The following is a 9371-nucleotide window of genomic DNA, read 5'->3' as shown; positions in this document are numbered from 1 at the left end:
CCTATGCCCCTTTCCTGCCCCCCCACAGGTACGCCGCCTATGCCCCTTTCCTGCCCCCCCTCTCTTTCATCCCCATGGAAATTTGGGTTCATTATCATCTACAGAACCCACCCTTTCTTCTCTCCTCTTGGGAGGGTTTAAGAAGGATTTTAACGGGGATTGTTACATATTAATTGCTGCATTTTAATTTATATTATTGAGAGATTATTGTATTTGATTTTATGTTTATTTGTATTTGAATTTCATGTTGTTCACATGTTTGAAAAATAATAACAATAATAATAATAATAATAGTAGTAGTAGTAGTAGTAGTAGTAGTAGTAGTAGTAAACTGCCCCTCAGCAAGTGCAGTCTAGATGGCCCAGCCTAACCTGATATGATTAGAGTTCAGAAGTTAAGGAAGGGTCTGCACTGGGGTGAGAAAGCAGCAAGGAAGTCCAGGGTTGCTAAGCAGCGACAGACAATGGCCAACTCTGCACAGCAAACGTATAACAGGTTACAGTTGTGATAAAAGAACCAATTTTCCTGTTTTTGTGTTCACACGTGTTCGCAGACAGTGATTGGAGGCTGCAGAAACAATCCGGGTTGCTGTCGCAACTTTGTGCAGAGACGCTTCTCTGTTTAACAAATTACTCACAACACATGTGTAGCTACGCAGGCATGCACCAACCCCCCCTCCCCACAGCCATACTGATGCCCCACAGATGACCGGCTGCACCTGCATAGCTGTGCAGATGCAACCAGCAATTTTTTTTAAAAAAGGAAAAGGACAGGCAATGTCTGCCACAGCTGACGAGCCCATAGCAGGCTCACCAGCACATATCAGCATTGGTGGGAGGGTGGCTGACTCAGCTGGCAAGACCACAGGGAGCTTGCCGGTCTAGAATGGGGGGGGGGGGGTCTCGCCAGGACAGATCAGAAGTGTGTTGAGATGGATGCATCCTCAAATAAGTGAGTGGTGGATGGGTGCCTGGCCAGATCGGGAGATGGCAGGAACAGACTGGTGAGTGGGTGGGTGACCAGACTGGCAAGTCCACTACAGCTGGAATCAGGACTAGATGGAGAATTGGGGGAGGGGCGGTTGCCAGCTGGCTTGTGGGTCTGATAAGCCCTCTCAAGGGGTCAGATCTAGCTCCTGGACCACATCTTTGACACCCCTGGGTTAGAAATTTCAGAATCGTATCCAGGAGAACTGGGGTTCACATCTCCACTCTGCTGTGGGAGTTCACTGGCTGACCTGAGGCCAATCACACCCCCTCAGGATTGCTGTGAGGAAAAAGAATAATGTAGGCCACTCTGGGTCCTCACTGGGGAGGAAGGTGGGCTGCAAATAAAATGCTTGCCAATGAAAAGTTAACCCACCGAAACAGTTATGTGTGGTTTTACCTTCATTCAGTTGTGGGTACAGACCAGGATGTTATCTGAGCCTTCCTTGTGTGACAGGAGAAAGTGGGGCTGGGACATTTGGTGGGATGGGAAGGGAAGGTGAAATTTCAAGAAGGAAACTGAAGAACTAAACTCCTGGATTTTTGTGGGCACAGCAAAGTAGCTCATACTTTTACCAGACAAGAAGAAAGGGATCCTTCCTTACCCACAGCCATCATGTTCCCATAGGTCTCCAGCATGACTTCCACATACAGGGACCGCTGGGCGGGATCCAGCATGGCCCACTGCCCCTCAGTGAAGAACACGGCCACATCCTCAAAGGTCACCAACCCCTAGAAGATGGAAGCATTTTCAAGTTTCAGCCATCTCAGGAAAACAAGATCCATAACAACTCAAGGACTTAGGCCCCTTCCGCACAGGCAAAATAATGCATTTTCAAACCACTTTCACAACTGTTTGCAAGTGGATTTTGCTATTCCGCACTGCTTCAAAGAGCACTGAAAGCAGTTTGAAAGTGCATTATTCTGCATGTGCAGAAGGAGCCTTAGCCACGAAAAAAGTATCGAACTACCTCGCCTGCAGCCACGAATGCAAAAAGTATAGTGGTGTGCTTGTATGTTAAGTGCTGTCTGACTCATGGCGACTCTTTGAACCAACGTCCTCGAAAGCATCATGTCCTAAACACTTTGCTCAGGTCTTGCAAAATGAGGGGCGTGGCTTCCTTTACGGCATCAACCTGTCTCATGTTGGGCGTTCCTCTTTTCCTGCTGGCTTCAACTTTTCCTACCATTATTGTCTTGGGAGGAATACTCTGAAGAATCAAAAGGTAACTAAAACCATGAGCGAGGTAGTATGCACAGTGGTTAGGCATCTATGATTTAAGCTGAAATTCCTCAATTCAGATCTCATTCTATCCATAAACTTGCTGGAAGGCAAATCAGGCTGAAATCTGACAGATACTTTTCGAGTGAGCCCCAGTGAATAACATGGGAGTTACTTCCGAGTACACTTACTTTGGATTGCTCCAGTAATCCCTCTCTCCACCTCAGGCACTCTAAGCCTCTACCCCAGGGTTAGAACATAAGAACAAGCCAGCTGGATCAGACCAGAGTCTATCTAGTCCAGCTCTCTGCTACTCGCAGTGGCCCACCAGGTGCCTTTGGGAGCTCACATGCAGGAGGTGAAAGCAATGGCCTTCTGCGGCTGTTGCTCCCGAGCACCTGGACTGTTAAGGCATTTGCAATCTCATATCAAAGAGAATCAAGATTGGTAGCCATAAATCGACTTCTCCTCCATAAATCTGTCCAAGCCCCTTTTAAAGCTATCCAGGTTAGTGGCCATCACCACCTCCTGTGGTAGCATATTCCAAACACCAATCACACGTTGCGTGAAGAAGTGTTTCCTTTTATTAGTCCTAATTCTTCCCCCCAGCATTTTCAATGTATGCCCCCTGGTTCTAGTATTGTGAGAAAGAGAGAAAAATTTCTCTCTGTCAACATTTTCTACCCCATGCATAATTTTATAGACTTCAATCATATCCCCCCTCAGCCGTCTCCTCTCCAAACTAAAGAGTCCCAAACGCTGCAGCCTCTCCTCATAAGGAAGGTGCTCCAGTCCCTCAATCATCCTCGTTGCCCTTCTCTGCACTTTTTCTATCTCTTCAATATCCTTTTTGAGATGTGGCGACCAGAACTTAACACAGTACTCCACATGTGTTAAGACCGAGGGCCCTGTTTGAATTCTGACACAGGATGGTGAGTACAACCACAAAATGGCGACCATTTTGAGGCAGAACCAACCACACAGAAGAAGGCCAAGTGCAGGGGGAAAGGGAGGTAATTTTAGAAATACACCATGAAAAAGGAGAAAAAGACAATAAAACCAACACTGTGGTGGCAGCTGCCACCGAAACAATACTGCTTTAATTCGTGCAGCCAATTGGATCTCTAGAGGTCAGTCAGAAGCCCTGCTGGGAAAGAGCCCCACCTGCTCCCACCCACTTTAGAAAAAATTGCTTGGTGGCATCAGAAAAGGTGTGGGGGGCAACCCAGCCCCCTGGACACTGCACTGGGGAACCCTGTCCTGCCCCCAACTGGGGAATAACGTCAGTGTCATTTCACCAAGGATGACTCAGCAACTGTTGAGAATACGAAAAGAAAAGTAGGTCTGAGAGTATACCACAATTTCCTTAACCCTGGCAAGTATTTGGATGGAAGGCCTCCAAGGAATACCAGGGACATAACACAGAGGCAGGCAACAATGGCAAACCGCCTCTCAACGTCAACTGTGACTTGAAGGCAAAAAATTATGAGAGGGGGAATCGTTTGGTCTGAACAAGACCACTGCTTTTCTAGGCATCACGTCAAACGGCCCTCCTGCGACATGGAGGAATCCTCAGCCTCCCCTTTGTAGGATGAATCATTCACCTCTCCTACGTTAGCTTTCCATGTGCAAGGAAGCTTGACAGAAGGCAATCCCCCTTTCCACACATTCTGAATGGTATGATTCCCAGAGAGGGCCGTACCATGTGAGTGACTGAACGTTTGGGTAGGCTCCAGGTCTGGAGATAAGCAACTTCTGTTACCGTTGACCAAAATCTCACTGCGTTCCTTACTGTCATTCCACTCGCCATTCATCCAGCCACGGCACCCACAATTATCTTACCTCAGATGGCTCTGTGGCAGCCATTTTTTCAGCTCTGATTGGGCAGAACGAGCTGCGAACCCACAGGGAAGGTCAGTCCATTTCCTAGAAGTATAACAAGACAATTCTAATACATGTTTAGCACGTTTAAAAATGATTTTAATGGTGAGTGTCTTGGGCAGCTTCTAGAGAGGTGACATACATTTTTCTAAATACAATTAAATAATTATATACTGTATTATATTGGCAACTAAACTGGTTCAAGCACAAATGGATTTTTCTCTTCTACAGGGCATGCTTGTAAGACACTGGTCTATATGGGAATGAAGTAGTAGGAATAGATAGGGCTGTTCAGAATGGCAGGAAGGGGCAGACATCACTTTTGCTTCCAGTATTAAAACAGTGCCTCCCTGAAAATAGATAATTGGTACACGAGGACATCAGCCTTTTCCTCTGATGTGCTAGTCTTCTATTTTCAAGGAAGTGTTTTGTTTTAGTTTCAAATTTTCAACAACCCAATCCTACACACACAGGGGAGCAGTCCATCCTAATCTTCATGCAAATGTGTAACTTTGGCTACTCTTTTTTTTAAGTCAGTAAAGACAACAAGTGTCACTACATCATGTGGCAAGGAGTTCTGCAAGTAAATTACCTTCCGTGTTCTTTCTGCTTTGTGTCTACTGCACATCGGTTTCACTGAGTGACCACCAGTCCTAATATTATGGGAAAGAGAGAAATAGTTCTTGCCACCCATTTTCTTCACACCAACTATCATTCTATAAACCTCTACCACTTCTCCCTCATGAAATCTTAGAAGTCACATCTATTCAATAACAGCAGGATGGGCCTAGGGCAGGGGTCTGCAACCTGTGGCTCTCCAGATGTTCATGGACTACAAATCCCATCAGCCCCAGCCAGCATGGCCAATTGACCATGCTGGCAGGGGCTGATGGGAATTGTAGTCCATGAACATCTGGAGAGCCGCAGGTTGCAGACCCCTGGCCTAGGGGCACACAAATCTCTTATGATGGTTTGACTGACACACCACCACTACTCTAAGAAACACAGCCAAAGAAGGGTCCCTGCCCCAAGGATCTTACAGTTTAAATTTGCATGTGATGAGTGGGGGACTTAAAAGGATGGGGGAAACGGATGAAAGCAAACGAAGCTGGGTGGGGCTGTTGGTTTGTGTCTGATTTCTTAGGCATGATTCTGGAAATATGCAAGTGGTGCTTACGTCTAAATACACAAACATACAAAGCTACCTTGTTCAGAATCAGACCATTGGTGCAGCAGGGTCAGTATTGTCTACTCAGGCTGGCAGCAGCTCTCCCTGCGGGATAAAAATCGAATAAATAAATTTACCACGTGAACCGTTTTAAATGGTGGCCTTTTCAACTGGAGGTGCCAGGGACTGAACCTACGACCTTTCGCCTCCAAGGAGATGCTCCGCCACCAAGCAACAGCCCCTTCCCCCAAAGTAAAGAGGGGAAACTCTGGTAAGCCCACTCAGCAATAGGGGCACCTGGAATGCAGAGGGGGGAAAATTCACCCCAACAAAAACCACCTATTAAGACATAATTTAAAAGCTAAATATTTTAAAAAACAAGCCAGCTTGTGCAGATACACGACGCAGTGGCCGAAGAGCTGGAGATAACCCCAATGCATTGAACGCAGACGTGACAAGAAGCAAACCGTGATCTCATCATTAATTTTATTTGTGGAGGAGGAGGAGTGGGAGGAGGAGTAGTAGTTTGGATTTCTATCCCCCCTTTCTCTCCTGCAGGAGACTCAAAGGGGCTGACAATCTCCTTGCCCTTCCCCCCTCACAACAAACACCCTGTGAGGTAGGTGGGGCTGAGAGAGCTCCGAGAAGCTGTGACTAGCCCAAGGTCACCCAGCTGGCGTGTGTGGGAGTGCACAGGCTAATCTGAATTCCCCAGATAAGCCTCCACAGCTCAGGCGGCAGAGCGGAGAATCAAACCCGGTTCCTCCAGATTAGATACATGAGCTCTTAGCCTCCTACGCCACTGCTGCTCCCTAATTTTATTTGTGGTGAGAGTTTTTTCTCAGCAAGGGTGGGGGACGCTTCTAGAGGAGAAGGGAAACATTGCGGGTGGGAAGGGTGCGGCATGTTTCAAAAAGGGGAAAGCCAGAAGGAAATCGCCCCCTCCCCACGCCCGGCGGCCCCCGTTCAAAAGAGAAAAAGGACTGGATATATAATAAGGCCCATCCAAGCTCAGCGGGGCTTGCAAGGGGGCTTCTTTGCAAAAGGCGGCAGCTCCCAGCCTTCGCCTCTCCCGTCGCCAGCAGCCGCCCGAACTATCGCCTCCCGCCCCCTCCCGACAGAACAATAAAGAAGGAAGATCAAACCAGTTTGGGGGGTTGCAATTCCAGCTGCCCACAAAGCCTAAAAGAAACTCAGCAAGTGACCCCCCTTCCCCACCTCAAATGCAACTGGGCATGCTCACTTCTGCTCGGGCATGCTCAGCAGCGCCAAACGAAGCTCACGGTGGTCCCCCGCCCCTCGCTTTGCCCTTGCTTGGACTCAGACTTGGACTAAGCATTGCCTTCTGTGGTTGGGGCTGCGGGGGGCGGGAGGAGATAGTTATTATATGTTTGTTTGTTTTGTTTATAAATACCTGTCTACAATCATTCGAAACTACAAGGACAACTAACATTGCAAATGCAACGTTGCTAAAGCAATGTTCTTTCACAGACGAAGTGTAAAGTAGATTACACAAAGGTTGGCAGAAGGGTTTAAAATAAAGACACAGTTGAATATTAAGAGGTATATAATGTAGCAGACTAAACATACTAAGCTCCCTAAGTCTCCTCTCTTAGGGCATGGATTCCAGACCCTTTGCTGTTGTGGTGCCCAATATTGTATTACCAAATATCACACCAACAAAGAACATAAGAACAAGCCAGCTGGATCAGACCAGAGTCCATCTAGTCCAGTGATGGCGAACCTTTTCAAGACCAAGTGCCCAAATTGCAACCCAAAACCCATTTATTGATCACAAAGTGCCAACACGGCAATTTAACCTGAATACTGAGGTTGGCATTATTCGGGAGTAAGCTTGGTGGTAGTCGGTGGCTTTGGTTTGAAGCAACCATGCAACACTTCCAACAGGTGAATCATGACCCTAGAAGGGTTTACTCAGAAGCAAGGCCCATTGCCAGCAACCGAGCTTACTCCCAGGTAAAGGACCACGCTTTAGTTCTTCACATGAAAATCAGTGGGGTTTAACAGTGCTTAACAAGGTTACCTACACTGCTTCCCCAAAATTAGGTCTTAGGTTTAATGCTAATAATCAAGCCCAGCAGCCCAGGCCAGCCTAGATGTGTGTGTGGGGAGGCACTCTGTGCGTGCCCACAGAAAAGGCTCTGAGTGCCACCTCTGACACCCGTGCCATAGGTTCGCCATCACTGATCTAGTCCAGCTCTCTGCTACTCGCAGTGGCCCACCAGGTGCCTTTGGGAGCTCACATGCAGGAGGTGAAAGCAATGGCCTTCTGCTGCTGCTGCTGCTCCCGAGCACCTGGTCTGTTAAGGCATTTGCAATCTCAGATCAAAGAGGATCAAGATTGGTAGCCATAGATCGACTTCTCCTCCATAAATCTGTCCAAGCCCCTTTTAAAGCTATCCAGGTTAGTGGCCATCACCACCTCCTGTGGCAGCATATTCCAAACACCAATCACACGTTGTGTGAAGAAGTGTTTCCTTTTATTAGTCCTAATTCTTCCCCCCAGCATTTTCAACGAATGCCCCCTGGTTCTAGTATTGTGAGAAAGAGAGAAAAATTTCTCTCTGTCAACATTTTCTACCCCATGCATAATTTTATAGACTTCAATCATATCCCCCCTCAGACGTCTCCTCTCCAAACTAAAGAGTCCCAAACGCTGCAGCCTCTCCTCATAAGGAAGTTGCTCCAGTCCCTCAATCATCCTCGTTGCCCTTCTCTGCTACAACTTGCCCGCATTTAACATTGTTTCTCTTCCTCACCTCCCTCATGAGAGAAGCAAGTAGAGCAATATTTTAAACAGCTTTGTGTCCCCCTCAGGGAGAAAAGCTGGGTACAAATACCTAAACAATTAAAACGAACATCATTGGGATAAAGGTTTGTTCCTCAGCCTTTTTAAAATTGGGATCTCCCAGCAACTTCTATATTTTAGTTGTTTTTTAAAACAGATCTGTTCATAAACATGTTTAGTTACAAGCAAGTGACTGAATTTCAAGTCCGGTTCAAACCTCTCCTCCACCATGAAAATTTGCTTTGTGGTCTCAGAAAAATTGCTGTTTTCTTTAGCACCTGTAATATGGGTGTAATAACACAGTTTTATCCAGTGGTGGGATCCAAAAATTTTAGTAACAGGTTCCCATGGTGGTGGGATTCAAACTGTGGCGTAGCGCCAATGGGGCTGGGCGGGGCACGACGGGGGCGTGGCTGGGCATTCCGGAGGCGGGGCATTGCTGGGTGGGGCTGTGACAAGGATGCAGCTGCTGCGCCGGTCGTTGGGTGGAAAACGAATGCACGCAGGCGCAGGCTGCCACGCACGCCGGTGCACCTCCTGCTAGACTGCTTCAAGTTCTGCACGCTACTGCTGAGAGGAGGGGCGTAACTAAGGCAAAAATCACGTGGCAAAATCACCAATTAGTAACCCCCTCTCGGCACACACAAATAATTAGTAACCTACTCTCGGGAACCTGTGAGAACCTGCTAGATCCCACCTCTGGGTTTATCTTACAAGGTGGTTGTAGCATTTTTGAGAATGTATGTGAAGAGCTCCGAACACAAGGGCTAGTGAAGTGCACAGATTATTAACATTATCAAAACAGAGTAAATCTTTTTAGATCAGTACTAGATCTAAAACAAGTTTAATAAAAAATAGACAATAGACAAAAAAAATCCGCAAAAATTCTTAATGCCCAGGGTTACAGGTTAGTCAAAGTACTCAGCCTTCAGAGAGTTGTGTTAGTCTGTGACAGCTAAAATAGAGAACAGTATGAGAGAACAATATGATCAACTCTCAATATGTTAGAACACAGCCGCCTTATACGGTTCTAGACAAGGTGACAAAGTAATGGATATTTTCAAATGCTATATTACAAAAAGGAAAGAACACAACCAAGCATCTTGAAACACTGTTCACACAGCAAGAGCTTTGCAAGGAAATGGCAACAGCTTCGAGGCCCTACCACTTCCCAACTCTTTGCCAAACAACCGTTTAGTAATTGTAGTGTCACTCAGTGCCTGTGTATGCATAGCAAAAATGTTTGTGGAGAAATGTTCAAGGAGAAATGCATATCTCAGCATACCTCCTGGGTTTTTATTAACT

The 9371-nt window shown here is 46.8% G+C and overlaps 1 protein-coding gene and 1 long non-coding RNA gene across 3 annotated transcripts in view; one reads left to right on the top strand and one right to left on the bottom strand.

The window, feature by feature from the left end:
• The window catches only part of LOC125428646 (E3 ubiquitin-protein ligase TRIM7-like), a 178791-nt gene that overhangs the window by 58844 nt on the left and 110576 nt on the right, over positions 1-9371 (top strand). The window lies entirely within an intron of this gene.
• On the bottom strand, positions 1591-5702 carry LOC125428926. 2 transcript variants are annotated; one of them, XR_007243892.1, is made up of 3 exons: positions 5267-5702; positions 4051-4134; positions 1591-1718 (listed from the first exon to the last, which is right to left on the bottom strand). It is a non-coding gene; the product is annotated as an uncharacterized LOC125428926 (long non-coding RNA). The 2 variants fall into 2 exon arrangements; XR_007243893.1 differs by lacking the exon at positions 5267-5702 and adding an exon at positions 4682-4878.

This window comes from Sphaerodactylus townsendi, linkage group LG03 (assembly GCF_021028975.2).
Source record: "Sphaerodactylus townsendi isolate TG3544 linkage group LG03, MPM_Stown_v2.3, whole genome shotgun sequence".
NCBI classification, from domain to species: domain Eukaryota; kingdom Metazoa; phylum Chordata; class Lepidosauria; order Squamata; family Sphaerodactylidae; genus Sphaerodactylus; species Sphaerodactylus townsendi.
Note: the sequence above shows the minus strand (reverse complement) of the source record. Positions and strands in the feature narration are given on the sequence as shown.